This window comes from Ascaphus truei, chromosome 18 (assembly GCF_040206685.1).
Source record: "Ascaphus truei isolate aAscTru1 chromosome 18, aAscTru1.hap1, whole genome shotgun sequence".
NCBI classification, from domain to species: domain Eukaryota; kingdom Metazoa; phylum Chordata; class Amphibia; order Anura; family Ascaphidae; genus Ascaphus; species Ascaphus truei.
The window spans coordinates 39865987-39886339 of record NC_134500.1 but is presented as its reverse complement, the minus strand read 5'-3'; the positions used below and the strand labels follow the sequence as shown (position 1 = coordinate 39886339).

Below are 20353 nucleotides of genomic sequence, written 5' to 3'. Positions count from 1 at the left end.
ATCCAGAAATATTGGTTATGGTTTTAGAATCCTTTCAGACGATTTTATCTTTACCAAATAGAGTAATATTCTTGTTTGTTCAAGTTTACTTTTTGAAATATATTTTATTAAACAGAAAACGTTAGCTCAATTTAAGCATGATTTTGAGCACACACAAATGAATCTGATGTGCTTTCTTGCGGACAGAAAAGCTGATTCAGGACACATTTTTAAGAGTTCCATAGTGTAGTGGTTATCACGTCTGCTTCACACGCAGAAGGTCCTGGGTTCAAAACCCAGTGGAACTATGTAGTTGTCTTGTCTTTCATGCATAAATGTACGTTTTCAAACAAGATATTGTGACAGCAACGGAAACCTTGAATCCAGAAATATTGGTTAAGGTTTTAGAATCCTTTCATACAATATTTCCTTTACCAAATAGTGTAAGATTCTTGTTTGTTCAATTGTACTTTTTGAAATATATATTATTAAACAGAAAACGTAAGCTCAATTTAAGCAAGATTTCAAGCACACACAAATTAATCTGATGTGCTTTTTTTGCGGAATGAAAAGCTGTTTCAGAAAACATTTATAAGAGTTCCATAGTGTAGTGGTTATCATGTCTGCTTAACACGCAGAAAGTCATGGGTTTCAAAACCCAGTGGAACTATGTAGTTGTCTGGTCTTTTATGCATAAATGAACGTTTTCGAAAACAAGATATTGTGAAGGCAATCTTGAATCCAGAAATATTGGTTATGGTTTTAGTATCCTTTCAGACAATTTTTTCTTTACCAAAAATAGTAAGATTCTTGTTTGTTCAAGTGTACTTTTTGAAATATATATTATTAAACAGAAAACGTAAGCTCAATTTAAGCAAGGTTTCGTGCAAATGAATCTGATATGCTTTCTTGCGGACAGAAAAGCTGTTTCAGGAAGCATTTTTAAGAGTACCATAGTGTAGTGGTTATCACATCTGCTTAACATGCAGAAGGTCCGTTGATCAAAACACAGTGGATCCAGAAATATGGGTTATTGTTTTACCATTCTTTCATACAATTTTTTCTTTACCAAATAGAGTAAGATTCTTGTTTGTTCAAGTGTACTTTTTGAAATATATATTATTAAACAGAAAACGTAAGCTCAATTTAAGCAAGATTTCAAGCACACACAAATGAATCTGATGTGCTTAATTGCAGACTGAAAAGCTGTTTCAGAAAATTTTTGGAAGAGTTCCATAGTGTAGTGGTTATCACATCTGCTTAACACCCAGAAGGTCCGTTGTTCAAAACACAGTGGATCTATGTAGTTGTCTGGTCTTCTATGCTTAAATGTACGTTTTCAAACAAGATATTGTGACGGCAACAGAAATCTTGAATACAGAAATATTGGTTATGGTTTTAGAATCCTTTCAGACAATTTTTTCTTTACCAAATAGAGTAAGATTCTTGTTTGTTCACGGGTACTTTTTGAAATATATTTTATTAAACAGAAAACGTTAGCTTAATTTAAGCATGATTTTGAGCACACACAAATGAATCTGATGTGCTTTCTTGCGGACAGAAAAGCTGTTTCAGGAAACATTTTTAAGAGTTCCATAGTGTAGTGGTTATCACGTCTGCTTCACACGCAGAAGATCCTGGGTTCAAAACCCAGTGGAACTATGTAGTTGTCTTGTCTTTTATGCATAAATGTACGTTTTCATACAAGATATTGTGATGGCAACGGAAATCTTGAATCCAGAAATATTGGATATGGTTTTAGTATCCTTTCAGACAATTTTTTCTTTACCAAATAGAGTAAGATTCTTAACAAGAAAAAACAAAAAAGTGTAAAAGCGCCGAATGGGTTTTAGTTTGAATATGGGCAATGGAACAGGAAAAAAAAACAAAAAAAAAAAAAAAAAAAAAAGGTCATGAACCAGTCCGGTGCAAGTGAGTGTTTGCTAATATTGAAGGTGGAAAATAGATGAAGATATAATAATCAAAGTAAAATAATCACAACCCAGTGGTGAGTGCAGCTTCTGATAATAGGGAACCCCCCGTCCCTAATATAACCGTTACAACAAAAAGAAAAAAAGAAAAGAAGCGCAGACAGTGGGGGTTGTGATTAAACTAAGGTACTTTATTATAAGAACTTGTCCCAAGAAAACATACTCTGGGACAACAATGGTATCAATAGTGAATGGTAATAAAACAAATTATATATATATATATATATAATGCTGGTTGAAAAGATATGCGGTAACACTTGGTCAGTTTACAGGAGATTGAAAACGGGAATTGCCCGATATAAAGGTCTTAGTCCTGTAGGTAGTGCACTGCCCGGGCAGGTATTAGTGAAGAGGGGTACCCCAGGGTTGAGACAATGTAGGAAAAGCTCACCCTTTGAATCTTGCAGATCCTTGATGGTCCTGTCTTCCCTCAGATCACAAAATAAATGCTCCGGTGCACGCAGCTTGAATGTGCTGCACCTCGCGATACCACGCAGCCCTCCGGGTGTCCAGGTCTGATGTCACTTCCGGCTGTGACGCACAGACCCTTCCCGGTAGTCTCTGGGCTCCGTCTTACAGCGCTACTTCTCCTGATGGTTGAAAATGACCATGCGGACAGCGCGGCGAGTAATGTTAAATGCTCCTCTCAAACGCACACAATGGCAAGCAAACACTCTATTTGCTCCTCCTCCTACGCGTTTCACCAAAAGGCTTCGTCAGGGATAAAGTTACACCATGCTCCTTCATAATTTATAGCTCAGTTGATTGAAATCATTTAGATGTCCAATTAATGGCTCATTGATTTTGAACTTAAATTCATATAGGTACCACTATTGGTACAGAATGGTGCAAACAGTATATATGGCTGGTTCATGTCACAACAAAAAACAAAAGGAACACACACAAAGTTTATACAAAGTACTTAAAAAACTTAAAAAACTTATAAGTGCATGTTGGTATATTTAAAATAGACATTTGGATTAGATTGATATTAAGATTGATATTTTAACAGTTAATAATACAATAAAATGAACTGAATACATTCCTTAATAATTTAAATAATGGTGGTCACTGTTAGACACCAACATTCAATGGTAAATAAATTTTGGTTTCTCTGATATTATACATTTTCCATTATATATATTTATTAGTTCTCAGTGTTCAGATTTATATATAAGCTGGATTGTTACGACACATTGAAAGTTCAAAATAAATGGACAGAGAAATAATACATAAGGTATATTGCTACATAGATTAAATGAAATAAATCATTCTGGAACAGTTATTTATATAATCTATTATTCTTAAAAATACATAACTTAAGGTTCATACTAAAAAAAAAAAAAAAAAAAAAAAAAAAAATTCTATAAGATAATTAATTTATGTTTAAAAATATACATTTGATATGAAATTTGTTTAAAAATAAAATAAACAATAAAACAAAATATAAAAGTGATGTCAGCTCTGTTGTTTTTCACCTCCATTATTTCTATTCTTATTACTAATTTATTATTTTTATTATTATCTATATTTTCAATTTTTAATCTTATTTTTAATCTTTGAGCTTTCTTGTCATATAAAGGCTATGATTGACAGACATCAAACTAGTGAAAGGCTAAAAGATCCAGTTCTTCGTTCAGACCTACTGGACTTATCGTTTGTAATTTAAATATCCAGTAGGTCTCCTGTTTCCTAAGTTTTAGAAGTCTGTCACCCCTTAGAGTTGTATGGCTGATGTGTTCAATGCCTACAATCGATAAACCTCCTACATCTTTGTTGTGGACCGTTAAAAAGTGACGAGAGACCCCATGTCCAAGAAAACCCCTTAAAATGTTCCTTCTATGCTCAGTGAAGCGTTCCTTTAGGCTTCTCTTCGTCCGGCCTATATAGTATAGGCCGCAGGGACACTTTAGCAAATAGACAACGTATGTTGTATTACAGTTAATGAACTGTTTTATTTTGAATTTCTCTCCCGTGACATTTGATGTATATTCAGTACACTTGTTTTTAATGTGTTTGCAGGTAAGGCAATTTGTACGCCCACACTTATAGCAGCCATTTGGGCATGATGGTAACCACGTTGTTTGTTCAGTTCCTAATGCATTCTGATTGGTTTTGTTTTGTTTTAAAACTGTAGGAGCTAAAACATTCTTAAGGTTTCTTGCTCTTCTAAAAACAATCCCTGGTCTATTTTTTAAAGTCTTACCTATGACCGGGTCATTTAAAATAATACCCCAATGTTTAGTGAGAATCTTCTTAATTTCATTACTGGCCCCAGTGTATTTTGTAATGAATAAACATTCGTCTTTATCTTTATCTTTGTGATCTGCGTTTGGCTGAAAGTCTATTTGATTGGGGAATTCCTTATTGTTATTATTCTTATTAGAATTTTTATTTTTATTTTCTTGTATTAAGCTCAATCTGTTTTGCCCCTTCACCTTTAAAAGTGCTGCATCTAGTTTGTCTTTGCTATACCCTTTTGCTAAAAATTTTTGGAAAAGTACTTCTGATTGTTCAATAAAATCTGAGTCTTTTGAGCAATTTCTAAAAATTCTTAAAAATTGCCCATAGGGTATGTTGTTGATCCAAGCTTTTGAATGATTGCTTGTCCGCTCTAGATAACTATTGGCATCTACTTGTTTAAAAAATGTTTTAGTTAAAATTTTGTCCCCTTCGCTAAATAAAATTAAATCTAAAAAATTAATGGTGACTGGATGATGCTCATGTGTAAATGTTAAATTCAATTCATTCTTATTTAAATAATTAAAAAATCCTAAAAGTTCTTCTTGGGTGCCCTTCCATATTATTAAAAGGTCATCTATGAATCGTTTATAAAAATAGATGTTGTTAAAAAAAGGATTGTTCTGCCAGATGTTCTCTATCTCCCATTTGCCCATAAAAAGATTAGCAAAACTGGGGGCAAATTTTGTCCCCATTGCTGTTCCTATTTTCTGAATATAAAATTTATTATCAAATAAAAAATAATTATTTTTTAAAATGAAATCAATGCTTTTAAGTATGAACGAACGTTGCTCATTACTCATAGAGGGGTCTTTTTGTAGGAAATGGTCTACTGCTTCTATTCCTTTTTCATGGATAATGCTCGTGTAAAGAGCAGTGACGTCACAAGTAACCCATATGAGGTCATCAGCCCATTTCATGTTCATCAAAAGATCTAGAATATGTTTTGTGTCCCTCGTGTATGATTTCAAATTTTTTACGTGTTTTTGGAGGTAAGAATCCACAAATTCAGACAAATTTGAAGTGAGAGAATTTATCCCTGAAATAATCGGGCGACCAGGTGGGTTGATGAGACTCTTATGGATCTTTGGTAGATGATACATTATTGGTGTACTAGGATTTTCCACATAAAGGAATTTAAACTCTGCTTTGTTTAGTACACCTTGTTGCTTCCCATCTTTTAATAAGTGCATAAGATTTTTTTGGAAAGTTATCAGTGGATCTGTTTTTAGGCTTGCGTATGACTCACCATCTCCCAAGATTCTACAGGCCTCCAACACATAGTCAGTTCTGTCCTGTATCACTATCCCACCGCCTTTATCAGCTTGGCGGATAACGATATTGTGGTTATTTTTCAAATCAGCAACTGCTTCAATCTCAATGGGTGTTAGGTTAGATCTTGTTTTAGGGGGATGCTCACAGAGGATCTCCAAATCTTTTAAAACAAGGTCAAAAAATACCTCTACATTAGGACCCTTTGATTGTGTTGGATTAAAATTAGATCTGGGTTTAAAGTTGGAATGTATCGTTACATTTTGATCCCCAGATTCATTCAACAATAAATCTGTTCCGGAGGGCCCCTCATTTTCCTCAAGTAGTGCGACCATTGATGCTAAACATTCTTTTTCTTTATTTTGCATAGAACTGTCATATATAGGGACATTCTTAGTACCATTCTTTAGAAAATGGCGTTTCAATGTTAGCTTTCTTGTAAATCTATGTAGATCGATGAATAGATCAAATAAATTTGGTCCACTAGTTGGGGCAAAAGAGAGGCCCTTCTCTAGTACTCTATTTTGATCTAAAGTGAGTGGAAAGCTGGACAAATTGAAAATACTTCCCTTCTTAGATTCCCTGGCTAATTTATATTGTCTCTTTCTTTGAACCTCCTTGCCCCCTCTGCTACCTCTTTTTCTAGTTTTTTCAGATCTTTCTGTGTCTGTACTAGTTGTTTTTTTCTCTTTTCTAGAAGTAGCATCTCTTTCTCCCGAGCTTCTTTTAAAACCGGATCTTTTTTCTGTTTCAGCTTTTGATACTCTCGGTTCTTTCCGCTCCTCCCTTTCTCTAAAAAAGACCCACTAGGCGTATTCCTGAAGCTTTCTAGGAAACCTGACCTTGTCTTAGGTCTTGCTCCTAGATTCCCTTCAATGTGTGAGACCTCGTTTATTCTAAATGTATCTGATGCTGGTCTAAATGAATCCTGGCCTAAATCTTTGGGCGTTGAGTAACCTCCCCTATTGGGTACTCCCGAATCCATATTTGGGGGTCTATGATTGGGTTTCTCATTTTCCTTAATTTTAGATTTTTGTGGGACAGCAAACTTCCTCCCTGATTCTGGGGTTTTTTTTTGTGATCCTCCAGTAGCGAGATTGACCCTTTCATAGGATGTTTGATATGACCTAGCCCGAGTCTGATAAGGATTCTTATTCTTGGGTCTAAATTTCTAATTTCTCTCATATTTTTTTGCCCAATTCCTTTGTTTATTTGTGGAATAATCTATGTAATCTCTTTCAAATTTTTTGTTTTTAGATGATATTAATTCTTCCTCAAATCTCTCTAGTGTCAGATCTGTATTTTCAGATAAATCATTAAATTCCATTGTATCACTAAACAATTTTAATTCACTCTGAAGTTGATCTATTTCCTCAGCTAAATTTTCCAAAACCTTTTCCCTGTATGTAATGAGTAATCTCATCAGTGCAAAGGTGCTAACATCTAAAATCTCATTCCAAGATTTTGTAAAATCTTGGTCTTCAAATGTAGGATCTTTTAGAAGCCTTAGGCCTCTCGGGGCCCTACCCTCTTGTAAATATTTTTTGAGGAAATATACATCCCACCAATGGCGAGCCTCCAATTTCAGGAGGTTCTCTAGTCTGACAAACTCAGACGAGAGATCACACACATCTTCTTCTACAATTGTTGTTGTATTGATGCGTTTTTCGCCAATGAGATGTTTGTTCCTCCTATTCAATCTATCGCTTCCTGATCTGAAGCTCGCCATTGGTCAATGGGGTCTAGGCAGATAAATTTATATACAAAAATACTTTAAACAATCACAGTTATAAAAACAAATATATAATGTTCCAGTTGGAACAGTGAACCAAATATTCAAAATCAGCAACCCATAAGGCAGCTCTTGAGGTGTGGAATTGACAACAAGAAAAAACAAAAAAGTGTAAAAGCGCCGAATGGGTTTTAGGTTTGAATATGGGCAATGGAACAGGAAAAAAAAAAAAAAAAAAAAAAAGGTCATGAACCAGTCCGGTGCAAGTGAGTGTTTGCTAATATTGAAGGTGGAAAATAGATGAAGATATAATAATCAAAGTAAAATAATCACAACCCAGTGGTGAGTGCAGCTTCTGATAATAGGGAACCCCCCGTCCCTAATATAACCGTTACAACAAAAAGAAAAAAAGAAAAGAAGCGCAGACAGTGGGGGTTGTGATTAAACTAAGGTACTTTATTATAAGAACTTGTCCCAAGAAAACATACTCTGGGACAACAATGGTATCAATAGTGAATGGTAATAAAACAAATTATATATATATATATATATAATGCTGGTTGAAAAGATATGCGGTAACACTTGGTCAGTTTACAGGAGATTGAAAACGGGAATTGCCCGATATAAAGGTCTTAGTCCTGTAGGTAGTGCACTGCCCGGGCAGGTATTAGTGAAGAGGGGTACCCCAGGGTTGAGACAATGTAGGAAAAGCTCACCCTTTGAATCTTGCAGATCCTTGATGGTCCTGTCTTCCCTCAGATCACAAAATAAATGCTCCGGTGCACGCAGCTTGAATGTGCTGCACCTCGCGATACCACGCAGCCCTCCGGGTGTCCAGGTCTGATGTCACTTCCGGCTGTGACGCACAGACCCTTCCCGGTAGTCTCTGGGCTCCGTCTTACAGCGCTACTTCTCCTGATGGTTGAAAATGACCATGCGGACAGCGCGGCGAGTAATGTTAAATGCTCCTCTCAAACGCACACAATGGCAAGCAAACACTCTATTTGCTCCTCCTCCTACGCGTTTCACCAAAAGGCTTCGTCAGGGATAAAGTTACACCATGCTCCTTCATAATTTATAGCTCAGTTGATTGAAATCATTTAGATGTCCAATTAATGGCTCATTGATTTTGAACTTAAATTCATATAGGTACCACTATTGGTACAGAATGGTGCAAACAGTATATATGGCTGGTTCATGTCACAACAAAAAACAAAAGGAACACACACAAAGTTTATACAAAGTACTTAAAAAACTTAAAAAACTTATAAGTGCATGTTGGTATATTTAAAATAGACATTTGGATTAGATTGATATTAAGATTGATATTTTAACAGTTAATAATACAATAAAATGAACTGAATACATTCCTTAATAATTTAAATAATGGTGGTCACTGTTAGACACCAACATTCAATGGTAAATAAATTTTGGTTTCTCTGATATTATACATTTTCCATTATATATATTTATTAGTTCTCAGTGTTCAGATTTATATATAAGCTGGATTGTTACGACACATTGAAAGTTCAAAATAAATGGACAGAGAAATAATACATAAGGTATATTGCTACATAGATTAAATGAAATAAATCATTCTGGAACAGTTATTTATATAATCTATTATTCTTAAAAATACATAACTTAAGGTTCATACTAAAAAAAAAAAAAAAAAAAAAAAAAAAAATTCTATAAGATAATTAATTTATGTTTAAAAATATACATTTGATATGAAATTTGTTTAAAAATAAAATAAACAATAAAACAAAATATAAAAGTGATGTCAGCTCTGTTGTTTTTCACCTCCATTATTTCTATTCTTATTACTAATTTATTATTTTTATTATTATCTATATTTTCAATTTTTAATCTTATTTTTAATCTTTGAGCTTTCTTGTCATATAAAGGCTATGATTGACAGACATCAAACTAGTGAAAGGCTAAAAGATCCAGTTCTTCGTTCAGACCTACTGGACTTATCGTTTGTAATTTAAATATCCAGTAGGTCTCCTGTTTCCTAAGTTTTAGAAGTCTGTCACCCCTTAGAGTTGTATGGCTGATGTGTTCAATGCCTACAATCGATAAACCTCCTACATCTTTGTTGTGGACCGTTAAAAAGTGACGAGAGACCCCATGTCCAAGAAAACCCCTTAAAATGTTCCTTCTATGCTCAGTGAAGCGTTCCTTTAGGCTTCTCTTCGTCCGGCCTATATAGTATAGGCCGCAGGGACACTTTAGCAAATAGACAACGTATGTTGTATTACAGTTAATGAACTGTTTTATTTTGAATTTCTCTCCCGTGACATTTGATGTATATTCAGTACACTTGTTTTTAATGTGTTTGCAGGTAAGGCAATTTGTACGCCCACACTTATAGCAGCCATTTGGGCATGATGGTAACCACGTTGTTTGTTCAGTTCCTAATGCATTCTGATTGGTTTTGTTTTGTTTTAAAACTGTAGGAGCTAAAACATTCTTAAGGTTTCTTGCTCTTCTAAAAACAATCCCTGGTCTATTTTTTAAAGTCTTACCTATGACCGGGTCATTTAAAATAATACCCCAATGTTTAGTGAGAATCTTCTTAATTTCATTACTGGCCCCAGTGTATTTTGTAATGAATAAACATTCGTCTTTATCTTTATCTTTGTGATCTGCGTTTGGCTGAAAGTCTATTTGATTGGGGAATTCCTTATTGTTATTATTCTTATCAGAATTTTTATTTTTATTTTCTTGTATTAAGCTCAATCTGTTTTGCCCCTTCACCTTTAAAAGAAGAAGAACTTTTAGGATTTTTTAATTATTTAAATAAGAATGAATTGAATTTAACATTTACACATGAGCATCATCCAGTCACCATTAATTTTTTAGATTTAATTTTATTTAGCGAAGGGGACAAAATTTTAACTAAAACATTTTTTAAACAAGTAGATGCCAATAGTTATCTAGAGCGGACAAGCAATCATTCAAAAGCTTGGATCAACAACATACCCTATGGGCAATTTTTAAGAATTTTTAGAAATTGCTCAAAAGACTCAGATTTTATTGAACAATCAGAAGTACTTTTCCAAAAAATTTTAGCAAAAGGGTATAGCAAAGACAAACTAGATGCAGCACTTTTAAAGGTGAAGGGGCAAAACAGATTGAGCTTAATACAAGAAAATAAAAATTCTAATAAGAATAATAACAATAAGGAATTCCCCAATCAAATAGACTTTCAGCCAAACGCAGATCACAAAGATAAAGATAAAGACGAATGTTTATTCATTACAAAATACACTGGGGCCAGTAATGAAATTAAGAAGATTCTCACTAAACATTGGGGTATTATTTTAAATGACCCGGTCATAGGTAAGACTTTAAAAAATAGACCAGGGATTGTTTTTAGAAGAGCAAGAAACCTTAAGAATGTTTTAGCTCCTACAGTTTTAAAACAAAACAAAACCAATCAGAATGCATTAGGAACTGAACAAACAACGTGGTTACCATCATGCCCAAATGGCTGCTATAAGTGTGGGCGTACAAATTGCCTTACCTGCAAACACATTAAAAACAAGTGTACTGAATATACATCAAATGTCACGGGAGAGAAATTCAAAATAAAACAGTTCATTAACTGTAATACAACATACGTTGTCTATTTGCTAAAGTGTCCCTGCGGCCTATACTATATAGGCCGGACGAAGAGAAGCCTAAAGGAACGCTTCACTGAGCATAGAAGGAACATTTTAAGGGGTTTTCTTGGACATGGGGTCTCTCGTCACTTTTTAACGGTCCACAACAAAGATGTAGGAGGTTTATCGATTGTAGGCATTGAACACATCAGCCATACAACTCTAAGGGGTGACAGACTTCTAAAACTTAGGAAACAGGAGACCTACTGGATATTTAAATTACAAACGATGAGTCCAGTAGGTCTGAACGAAGAACTGGATCTTTTAGCCTTTCACTAGTTTGATGTCTGTCAATCATAGCCTTTATATGACAAGAAAGCTCAAAGATTAAAAATAAGATTAAAAATTGAAAATATAGATAATAATAAAAATAATAAATTAGTAATAAGAATAGAAATAATGGAGGTGAAAAACAACAGAGCTGACATCACTTTTATATTTTGTTTTATTGTTTATTTTATTTTTAAACAAATTTCATATCAAATGTATATTTTTAAACATAAATTAATTATCTTATAGAATTTTTTTTTTTTTTTTTTTTTTTTTTTTTAGTATGAACCTTAAGTTATGTATTTTTAAGAATAATAGATTATATAAATAACTGTTCCAGAATGATTTATTTCATTTCATCTATGTAGCAATATACCTTATGTATTATTTCTCTGTCCATTTATTTTGAACTTTCAATGTGTCGTAACAATCCAGCTTATATATAAATCTGAACACTGAGAACTAATAAATATATATAATGGAAAATGTATAATATCAGAGAAACCAAAATTTATTTACCATTGAATGTTGGTGTCTAACAGTGACCACCATTATTTAAATTATTAAGGAATGTATTCAGTTCATTTTATTGTATTATTAACTGTTAAAATATCAATCTTAATATCAATCTAATCCAAATGTCTATTTTAAATATACCAACATGCACTTATAAGTTTTTTAAGTTTTTTAAGTACTTTGTATAAACTTTGTGTGTGTTCCTTTTGTTTTTTGTTGTGACATGAACCAGCCATATATACTGTTTGCACCATTCTGTACCAATAGTGGTACCTATATGAATTTAAGTTCAAAATCAATGAGCCATTAATTGGACATCTAAATGATTTCAATCAACTGAGCTATAAATTATGAAGGAGCATGGTGTAACTTTATCCCTGACGAAGCCTTTTGGTGAAACGCGTAGGAGGAGGAGCAAATAGAGTGTTTGCTTGCCATTGTGTGCGTTTGAGAGGAGCATTTAACATTACTCGCCGCGCTGTCCGCATGGTCATTTTCAACCATCAGGAGAAGTAGCGCTGTAAGACGGAGCCCAGAGACTACCGGGAAGGGTCTGTGCGTCACAGCCGGAAGTGACATCAGACCTGGACACCCGGAGGGCTGCGTGGTATCGCGAGGTGCAGCACATTCAAGCTGCGTGCACCGGAGCATTTATTTTGTGATCTGAGGGAAGACAGGACCATCAAGGATCTGCAAGATTCAAAGGGTGAGCTTTTCCTACATTGTCTCAACCCTGGGGTACCCCTCTTCACTAATACCTGCCCGGGCAGTGCACTACCTACAGGACTAAGACCTTTATATCGGGCAATTCCCGTTTTCAATCTCCTGTAAACTGACCAAGTGTTACCGCATATCTTTTCAACCAGCATTATATATATATATATATAATTTGTTTTATTACCATTCACTATTGATACCATTGTTGTCCCAGAGTATGTTTTCTTGGGACAAGTTCTTATAATAAAGTACCTTAGTTTAATCACAACCCCCACTGTCTGCGCTTCTTTTCTTTTTTTCTTTTTGTTGTAAGAGTAAGATTCTTGTTTGTTCAAGGGTACTTTTTGAAATATATTTTATTAAACAGAAAACGTTAGCTTAATTTAAGCATGATTTTGAGCACACACAAATGAATCTGATGTGCTTTCTTGCGGACAGAAAAGCTGTTTCAGGACACAATTTTAAGAGTTCCATAGTGTAGTGGTTATCACGTCTGCTTAACACGCAGAAGGTCCGTTGTTCAAAACACAGTGGAACTATGCAGTTGTCGGTCTTTTATGCATAAATGTACGTTTTCAAACAAGATATTGTGACGGCAACGGAAATCTTGAATCCAGAAATATTGGTTATAGTTTTAGAATCCTTTCATACAATTTTTTCTTTACCAAATAGAGTAAGATTATTGTTTGTTCAACTTTACTTTATGAAATATATTTTATTAAACAGAAAACGTAAGCTCAATTTAAGCATGATTTTGATCACACACAAATGAATCTGATGTGCTTTCTTGCGGACAAAAAAGCTGTTTCAGGAAACAATTTTAAGAGTTCCATAGTGTAGTGGTTATCACATCTGCTTAACACGCAGAAGATCCGTTGTTCAAAACACAGTGGAACTATGTAGTTGTCTGGTCTTCTATGCATAAATGTACGTTTTCAAACAAGATATTGTGACGGCAACGGAAATCTTGAATCCAGAAATATTGGTTATAGTTTTAGAATCCTTTCATACAATTTTTTCTTTACCAAATAGAGTAAGATTATTGTTTGTTCAACTTTACTTTATGAAATATATTTTATTAAACAGAAAACGTAAGCTCAATTTAAGCATGATTTTGATCACACACAAATGAATCTGATGTGCTTTCTTGCGGACAGAAAAGCTTTTTCGGGAAACAATTTTAAGAGTTCCATAGTGTAGTGGTTATCACATCTGCTTAACACGCAGAAGGTCCGTTGTTCAAAACACACTAGAACTATGTAGTTGTCTGGTCTTTTATGCATAAATGAACGTTTTCGAAAACAAGATATTGTGACGGCAACGGAAATCTTGAATCCAGAAATATGGGTTATGGTTTTACCATCTTTCATACAATTTTTTCTTTACCAAATAGAGTAATATTCTTGTTTGTTCAAGTGTACTTTTTGAAATATATATTATTAAACAGAAAACTTAAGCTCAATTTAAGCAAGATTTCGAGCACACACAAATAAATCTGATGTGCTTTCTTGCGGACAGAAAAGCTGTTTCAGGACACAATTTTAAGAGTTACATAGTGTAGTGGTTATCACATCTGCTTAACACGCAGAAGGTCCGTTGTTCAAAACACAGTGGAACTATGCAGTTGTCGGTCTTTTATGCATAAATGTATGTTTTCAAACAAGATATTGTGACGGCAACGGAAATCTTGAATCCAGAAATATTGGATATGATTTTAGTATCCTTTCAGACAATTTTTTCTTTACCAAATAGAGTAAGATTCTTTTTTGTTCAAGTGTACTGTTTGAAATATATTATTAAACAGAAAACGTAAGCTCAATTTAAGCAAGATTTCGAGCACACACAAATGAATCTGATGTGCTTTCTTGCGGACAGAAAAGCTGTTTCAGGAAACAATTTTAAGAGTTCCATAGTGTAGTTGTTATCACATCTGCTTAACACGCAGAAGATCCGTTGTTCAAAACCCAGTGGAACTATATAGTTGTCTTGTCTTTTATGCATAAATGTACGTTTTCAAACAAGATATTGTGACGGCAACGGAAATCTTGAATCCAGAAATATGGGTTATGGTTTTACCATCTTTCATACAATTTTTTCTTTACCAAATAGAGTAAGATTCTTGTTTGTTCAAGTGTACTTTTTGAAATATATATTATTAAACAGAAAACTTAAGCTCAATTTAAGCAAGATTTCGAGCACACACAAATGAATCTGATGTGCTTTCTTGCGAACAGAAAAGCTGTTTCAGGACACAATTTTAAGAGTTCCATAGTGTAGTGGTTATCACATCTTCTTAACACGCAGAAGGTCCGTTGTTCAAAACCCAGGGGAACTATGTAGTTGTCTGGTCTTTTATGCATAAATGAACATTTTCGAAAACAAGATATTGTGACGGCAACGGAAATCTTGAATCCAGAAATATTGGTTATGGTTTTAGTATCCTTTCAGACAATTTTTTCTTTTTCCAAAAATAGTGAGATTCTTGTTTGTTCAAGTGTACTTTTTGAAATATATATTATTAAACAGAAAACGTAAGCTCAATTTAAGCAAGGTTTCGTGCAAATGAATCTGATGTGCTTTCTTGCGAACAGAAAACCTGTTTCAGTAAGCATTTTTAAGAGTTCCATAGTGTAGTGGTTATCACATCTGCTTAACACGCAGAAGGTCCGTTGTTCAAAACACGGTGGAACAATGTAGTTGTCTGGTCTTCTATGCTTAAATGTACGTTTTCAAACAAGATATTGTGACGGCAACAGAAATCTTGAATCCAGAAATATTGGTTATGGTTTTAGAATCCTTACAGACAATTTTTTCTTTACCAAATAGAGTAAGTTTCTTGTTTGTTCAAGTTTACAATTTGAAATATATTTTATTAAACAGAAAACGTTAGCTCAATTTAAGCATGATTTTGAGCACTCACAAATGTATCTGATGTGCTTTCTTGCGGACAGAAAAGCTGTTTCAGGAAACAATTTTAAGAGTTCCATAGTGTAGTGGTTATCACATCTGCTTAACACGCAGGCGGTCTGTTGTTGAAAACACAGTGGAACTATGTAATTGTCTTGTCTTTTATGCATAAATGTACGTTTACAAACACGATATTGTGACGGCAACGGAAATCTTGAATACGGAAATCTTGAATCCAGAAATATGGGTTATGGTTTTAGTATCCTTTCAGACAATTTTTTCTTTACCAAATAGAGTAAGATTCTTGTTTGTTCAAGTGTAATTTTTCAGATATATATTATTAAACAGAAAATGTAAGCTCAATTTAAGCAAGATTTCGAGCACACACAAATGAATCTGATGTGCTTTCTTGCGGACAGAAATGCTGTTTCAGGAAACAATTTTAAGAGTTCCATAGTATAGTGGTTATCACATCTGCTTCACACGCAGAAGCTTCTGGGTTCAAAACCCAGTGGAATTATGTAGTTGTCTTGTCTTTTATGCATAAATGTATGTTTTCAAACAAGATATTGTGATGGCAACGGAAATCTTGAATCCAGAAATATTGGATATGGTTTTAGTATCCTTTCAGACAATTTTTTCTTTACCAAATAGAGTAAGATTCTTTTTTGTTCAAGTGTACTGTTTGAAATATATTATTAAACAGAAAACGTAAGCTCAATTTAAGCAAGGTTTCGAGCACACACAAATTAATCTGATGTGCTTTCTTGCGGACAGAAAATCTGTTTCAGGAAACATTTTTAAGAGTTCCATAGTGTAGTGGTTATCACGTCTGCTTCACACGCAGAAGGTCCTGGGTTCAAAACCCAGTGGAACTCTATAGTTGTCTTGTCTTTTATGCATAAATGTACATTTTCAAACAAGATATTGTGATGGCAACGGAAATCTTGAATCCAGAAATATTGGATATGGTTTTAGTATACTTTCAGACAATTTTTTCTTTACCAAATAGAGTAAGATTCTTGTTTGTTCAAGGGTACTTTTTGAAATATATTTTATTAACCAGAAAACGTTAGCTTAATTTAAGCATGATTTTGAGCACACACAAATGAATCTGATGTGCTTTCTTGCGGACAGAAAAGCTGTTTCAGGAAACAATTTTAAGAGTTCCATAGTGTAGTGGTTATCACATCTGCTTAACACGCAGAAGATCCGTTGTTCAAAACACAGAGGAACTATGTAGTTGTCTTGTCTTTTATGCATAAATGTACGTTTTCAAACAAGATATTGTGACGGCAACGGAAATCTTGAATCCAGAAATATTGGATTTGGTTTTAGTATCCTTTCAGACATTTTTTTCTTTACCAAATAGAGTAAGATTCTTGTTTGTTCAAGTGTACTTTTTGAAATATATATTATTAAACAGAAAACTTAAGCTCAATTTAAGCAAGGTTTCGAGCACACACAAATGAATCTGATGTGCTTTTTTGCGGACAGAAAAGCGGTTTCAGGACACAATTTTAAGAGTTCCATAGTGTAGTGGTTATCACATCTGCTTAACACGCAGAAGGTCTGTTGTTGAAAACACAGTGGATCTATGTAGTTGTCTTGTCTTTTATGCATAAATGTACGTTTTCAAACAAGATATTGTGACGGCAACGGAAATCTTGAATCCAGAAATATGAGTTATGGTTTTACCATCTTTCATACAATTTTTTCTTTACCAAATAGAGTAAGATTCTTGTTTGTTCAAGTGCACTTTTTGAAATATATATTATTAAACAGAAAACTTAAGCTCAATTTAAGCAAGGTTTCGAGCACACACAAATGAATCTGATGTGCTTTTTTGCGGACAGAAAAGCGGTTTCAGGACACAATTTTAAGAGTTCCATAGTGTAGTGGTTATCACATCTGCTTAACACGCAGAAGGTCCGTTATTCAAAACACAGTGGAACTATGCAGTTGTCGGTCTTTTATGCATAAATGTACGTTTTCAAACAAGATATTGTGACGGCAACGGAAATCTTGAATCCAGAAATATTGGATATGATTTTAGAATCCTTTCAGACAATTTTAACTTTACCAAATAGAGTAATATTCTTGTTTGTTCAAGTTTACTTTTTGTGATATATTTTATTAAACAGAAAACGTTAGCTCAATTTAAGCATGATTTTGAGCACGCACAAATGAATCTGATGTGCTTTCTTGCGGACAGAAAAGCTGTTTCAGGAAGTATTTTTAAGAGTTGCATAGTGTAGTGGTTATCACGTCTGCTTCACACGCAGAAGATCCTGGGTTCAAAACCCAGTGGAACTATGTAGTTGTCTTGTCTTTTATGCATAAATGTACGTTTTCGAAAACAAGATATTGTACCGGCAACGGAAATCTTGAATGCAGAAATATTGGATATGGTTTTAGTATCCTTTCAGACAATTTTTTCTTTACCAAATAGAGTAAGATTCTTTTTTGTTCAAGTGTACTGTTTGAACTATATTATTAAACAGAAAACGTAAGCTCAATTTAAGCAAGGTTTTGAGCACACACAAATTAATCTGATGTGCTTTCTTGCGGACAGAAAAGCTGTTTCAGGAAACAATTTTAAGAGTTCCATTGTGTAGTGGTTATCACATCTGCTTAACACGCAGAAGATCCGTTGTTCAAAACACAGTGGAACTATGTAGTTGTCTTGTCTTTTATGCATAAATGTACGTTTTCAAACAAGATATTGTGACGGCAACAGAAATCTTGAATCCAGAAATATTGGTTATGGTTTTAGTATCCTTTCAGACAATTTTTTCTTTACCAAATAGAGTAATATTCTTGTTTGTTCAAGTTTACTTTTTGAAATATATTTTATTAAACAGAAAACGTTAGCTCAATTTAAGCATGATTTTGAGCACACACAAATGAATCTGATGTGCTTTCTTGAGGACAGAAAAGCTGTTTCAGAAAACATTTTTAAGAGTTCCATAGTATAGTGGTTATCACATCTGCTTCACACGCAGAAGCTTCTGGGTTCAAAACCCAGTGGAATTATGTAGTTGTCATGTCTTTTATGCATAAATGTATGTTTTCAAACAAGATATTGTGATGGCAACGGAAATCTTGAATCCAGAAATATTGGATATGGTTTTAGTATCCTTTCAGACAATTTTTTCTTTACCAAATAGAGTAAGATTCTTTTTTGTTCAAGTGTACTGTTTGAAATATATTATTAAACAGAAAACGTAAGCTCAATTTAAGCAAGGTTTCGAGCACACACAAATTAATCTGATGTGCTTTCTTGCGGACAGAAAATCTGTTTCAGGAAACATTTTTAAGAGTTCCATAGTGTAGTGGTTATCACGTCTGCTTCACACGCAGAAGGTCCTGGGTTCAAAACCCAGTGGAACTATGTAGTTGTCTTGTCTTTTATGCATAAATGTACATTTTCAAACAAGATATTGTGACGGCAACAGAAATCTTGAATCCAGAAATATTGGTTATGGTTTTAGTATCCTTTCAGACAATTTTTTCTTTACCAAATAGAGTAATATTCTCGTTTGTTCAAGTTTACTTTTTGAAATATATTTTATTAAACAGAAAACGTTAGCTCAATTTAAGCATGATTTTGAGCACACACAAATGAATCTGATGTGCTTTCTTGAGGACAGAAAAGCTGTTTCAGGAAACAATTTTAAGAGTTCCATAGTGTAGTGGTTATCATGTCTGCTTCACACGCAGAAGGTCCTGGGTTCAAAACCCAGTGGAACTATGTAGTTGTCTTGTCATTTATGCATAAATGTACGTATTCAAACAAGATATTGTGACGGCAACGGAAATCTTGAATCCAGAAATATGGGTTATGGTTGTACCATCTTTCATACAATTTTTTCTTTACCAAATAGAGTAAGATTCTTGTTTGTTCAAGTGTACTTTTTGAAATATATATTATTAAACAGAAAACGTAAGATCAATTTAAGCAAGATTTCGAGCACACACAAATGAATCTGATGTGCTTTCTTGTGTACAGAAAAGCTGTTTCAGAGAACATTTTTAAGAGTTCCATAGTGTAGTGGTTATCACGTCTGCTTAACCCGCAGAAGGTCCTGGGTTCAAAAGCCAGTGGAACTATGTAGTTGTCTGGTCTTTTATGCATAAATGTACGTTTTCGAAAACAAGATATTGTAACGGCAACGGAAATCTTGAATCCAGAAATATTGGATATGGTTTTAGTATCCTTTCAGACAGTTTTTTCTTTACCAAATAGAGTAAGATTCTTGTTTGTTCAATTGTACTTTTGAAATATATATTATTAAACAGAAAACGTAAGCACAATTTAAGCAAGATTTCGAGCACACACAAATGAATCTGATGTGCTTTCTTGTGGACTGAAAAGCTGTTTCAGAATTTTTTTTTAAGAGTTCCATAATGTAATGTTTATCACGTCTGCTTCACTTGCAGAAGGTCCGTTGTTCAAAACACAGTGGAACTATGTAGTTGTCTGGTTTTTTATGCATAAATGTACGTTTTCAAACAAGATATTGTGACGGCAACAGAAATCTTGAATCCAGAAATATTGGTTATGGTTTTAGAATCCTTTCATACAATTTTTTCTTTACCAAATAGAGTAAGATTCTTGTTTGTTCAAGTGTACTTTTTGAAATATAAATTATTAAACAGAAAACGTAAGCTCAATTTAAGCAAGATTTCGAGCACACACAAATGAATCTGATGTGCTTTCTTGTGGACAGAAAAGCTGTTTCAGAGAACATTTTTAAGAGTTCCATAGAACATTTTTAAGAGTTCCATAGTGTAGTGGTTATAACGTCTGCTTAACCCGCAGAAGGACCTGGGTTCAAAACCCAGTGGAACTATGTAGTTGTCTTGTCTTTTATGCATAAATGTACGTTTTCAAACAAGATATTGTGACGGCAAAGGAAATCTTGAATCCAGAAATATGGGTTATGTTTTACCATCCTTTCATACAATTTTTTCTTTACCAAATTGAGTAAGATTCTTGTTTGTTCAAGTGTACTTTTTGAAATATATATTATTAAACAGAAAACGTTAGCTCA

The 20353-nt window shown here is 33.8% G+C and overlaps 5 non-coding genes across 5 annotated transcripts; all 5 read left to right on the top strand.

Annotated features, from left to right (window-relative positions):
• Positions 1–214: 214 nt before the first annotated feature.
• TRNAV-CAC (transfer RNA valine (anticodon CAC)) lies at positions 215–287 on the top strand. The gene has a single exon. It is a non-coding gene; the product is annotated as a tRNA-Val (tRNA).
• Positions 288–1568: 1281 nt separating this feature from the next.
• TRNAV-CAC (transfer RNA valine (anticodon CAC)) lies at positions 1569–1641 on the top strand. Its single transcript has one exon. It is a non-coding gene; the product is annotated as a tRNA-Val (tRNA).
• Positions 1642–16101: 14460 nt separating this feature from the next.
• On the top strand, positions 16102–16174 carry TRNAV-CAC (transfer RNA valine (anticodon CAC)). The gene has a single exon. It is a non-coding gene; the product is annotated as a tRNA-Val (tRNA).
• Positions 16175–18617: 2443 nt separating this feature from the next.
• TRNAV-CAC (transfer RNA valine (anticodon CAC)) lies at positions 18618–18690 on the top strand. The gene has a single exon. It is a non-coding gene; the product is annotated as a tRNA-Val (tRNA).
• Positions 18691–18977: 287 nt separating this feature from the next.
• TRNAV-CAC (transfer RNA valine (anticodon CAC)) lies at positions 18978–19050 on the top strand. Its single transcript has one exon. It is a non-coding gene; the product is annotated as a tRNA-Val (tRNA).
• The last annotated feature ends 1303 nt before the right edge of the window (positions 19051–20353 follow it).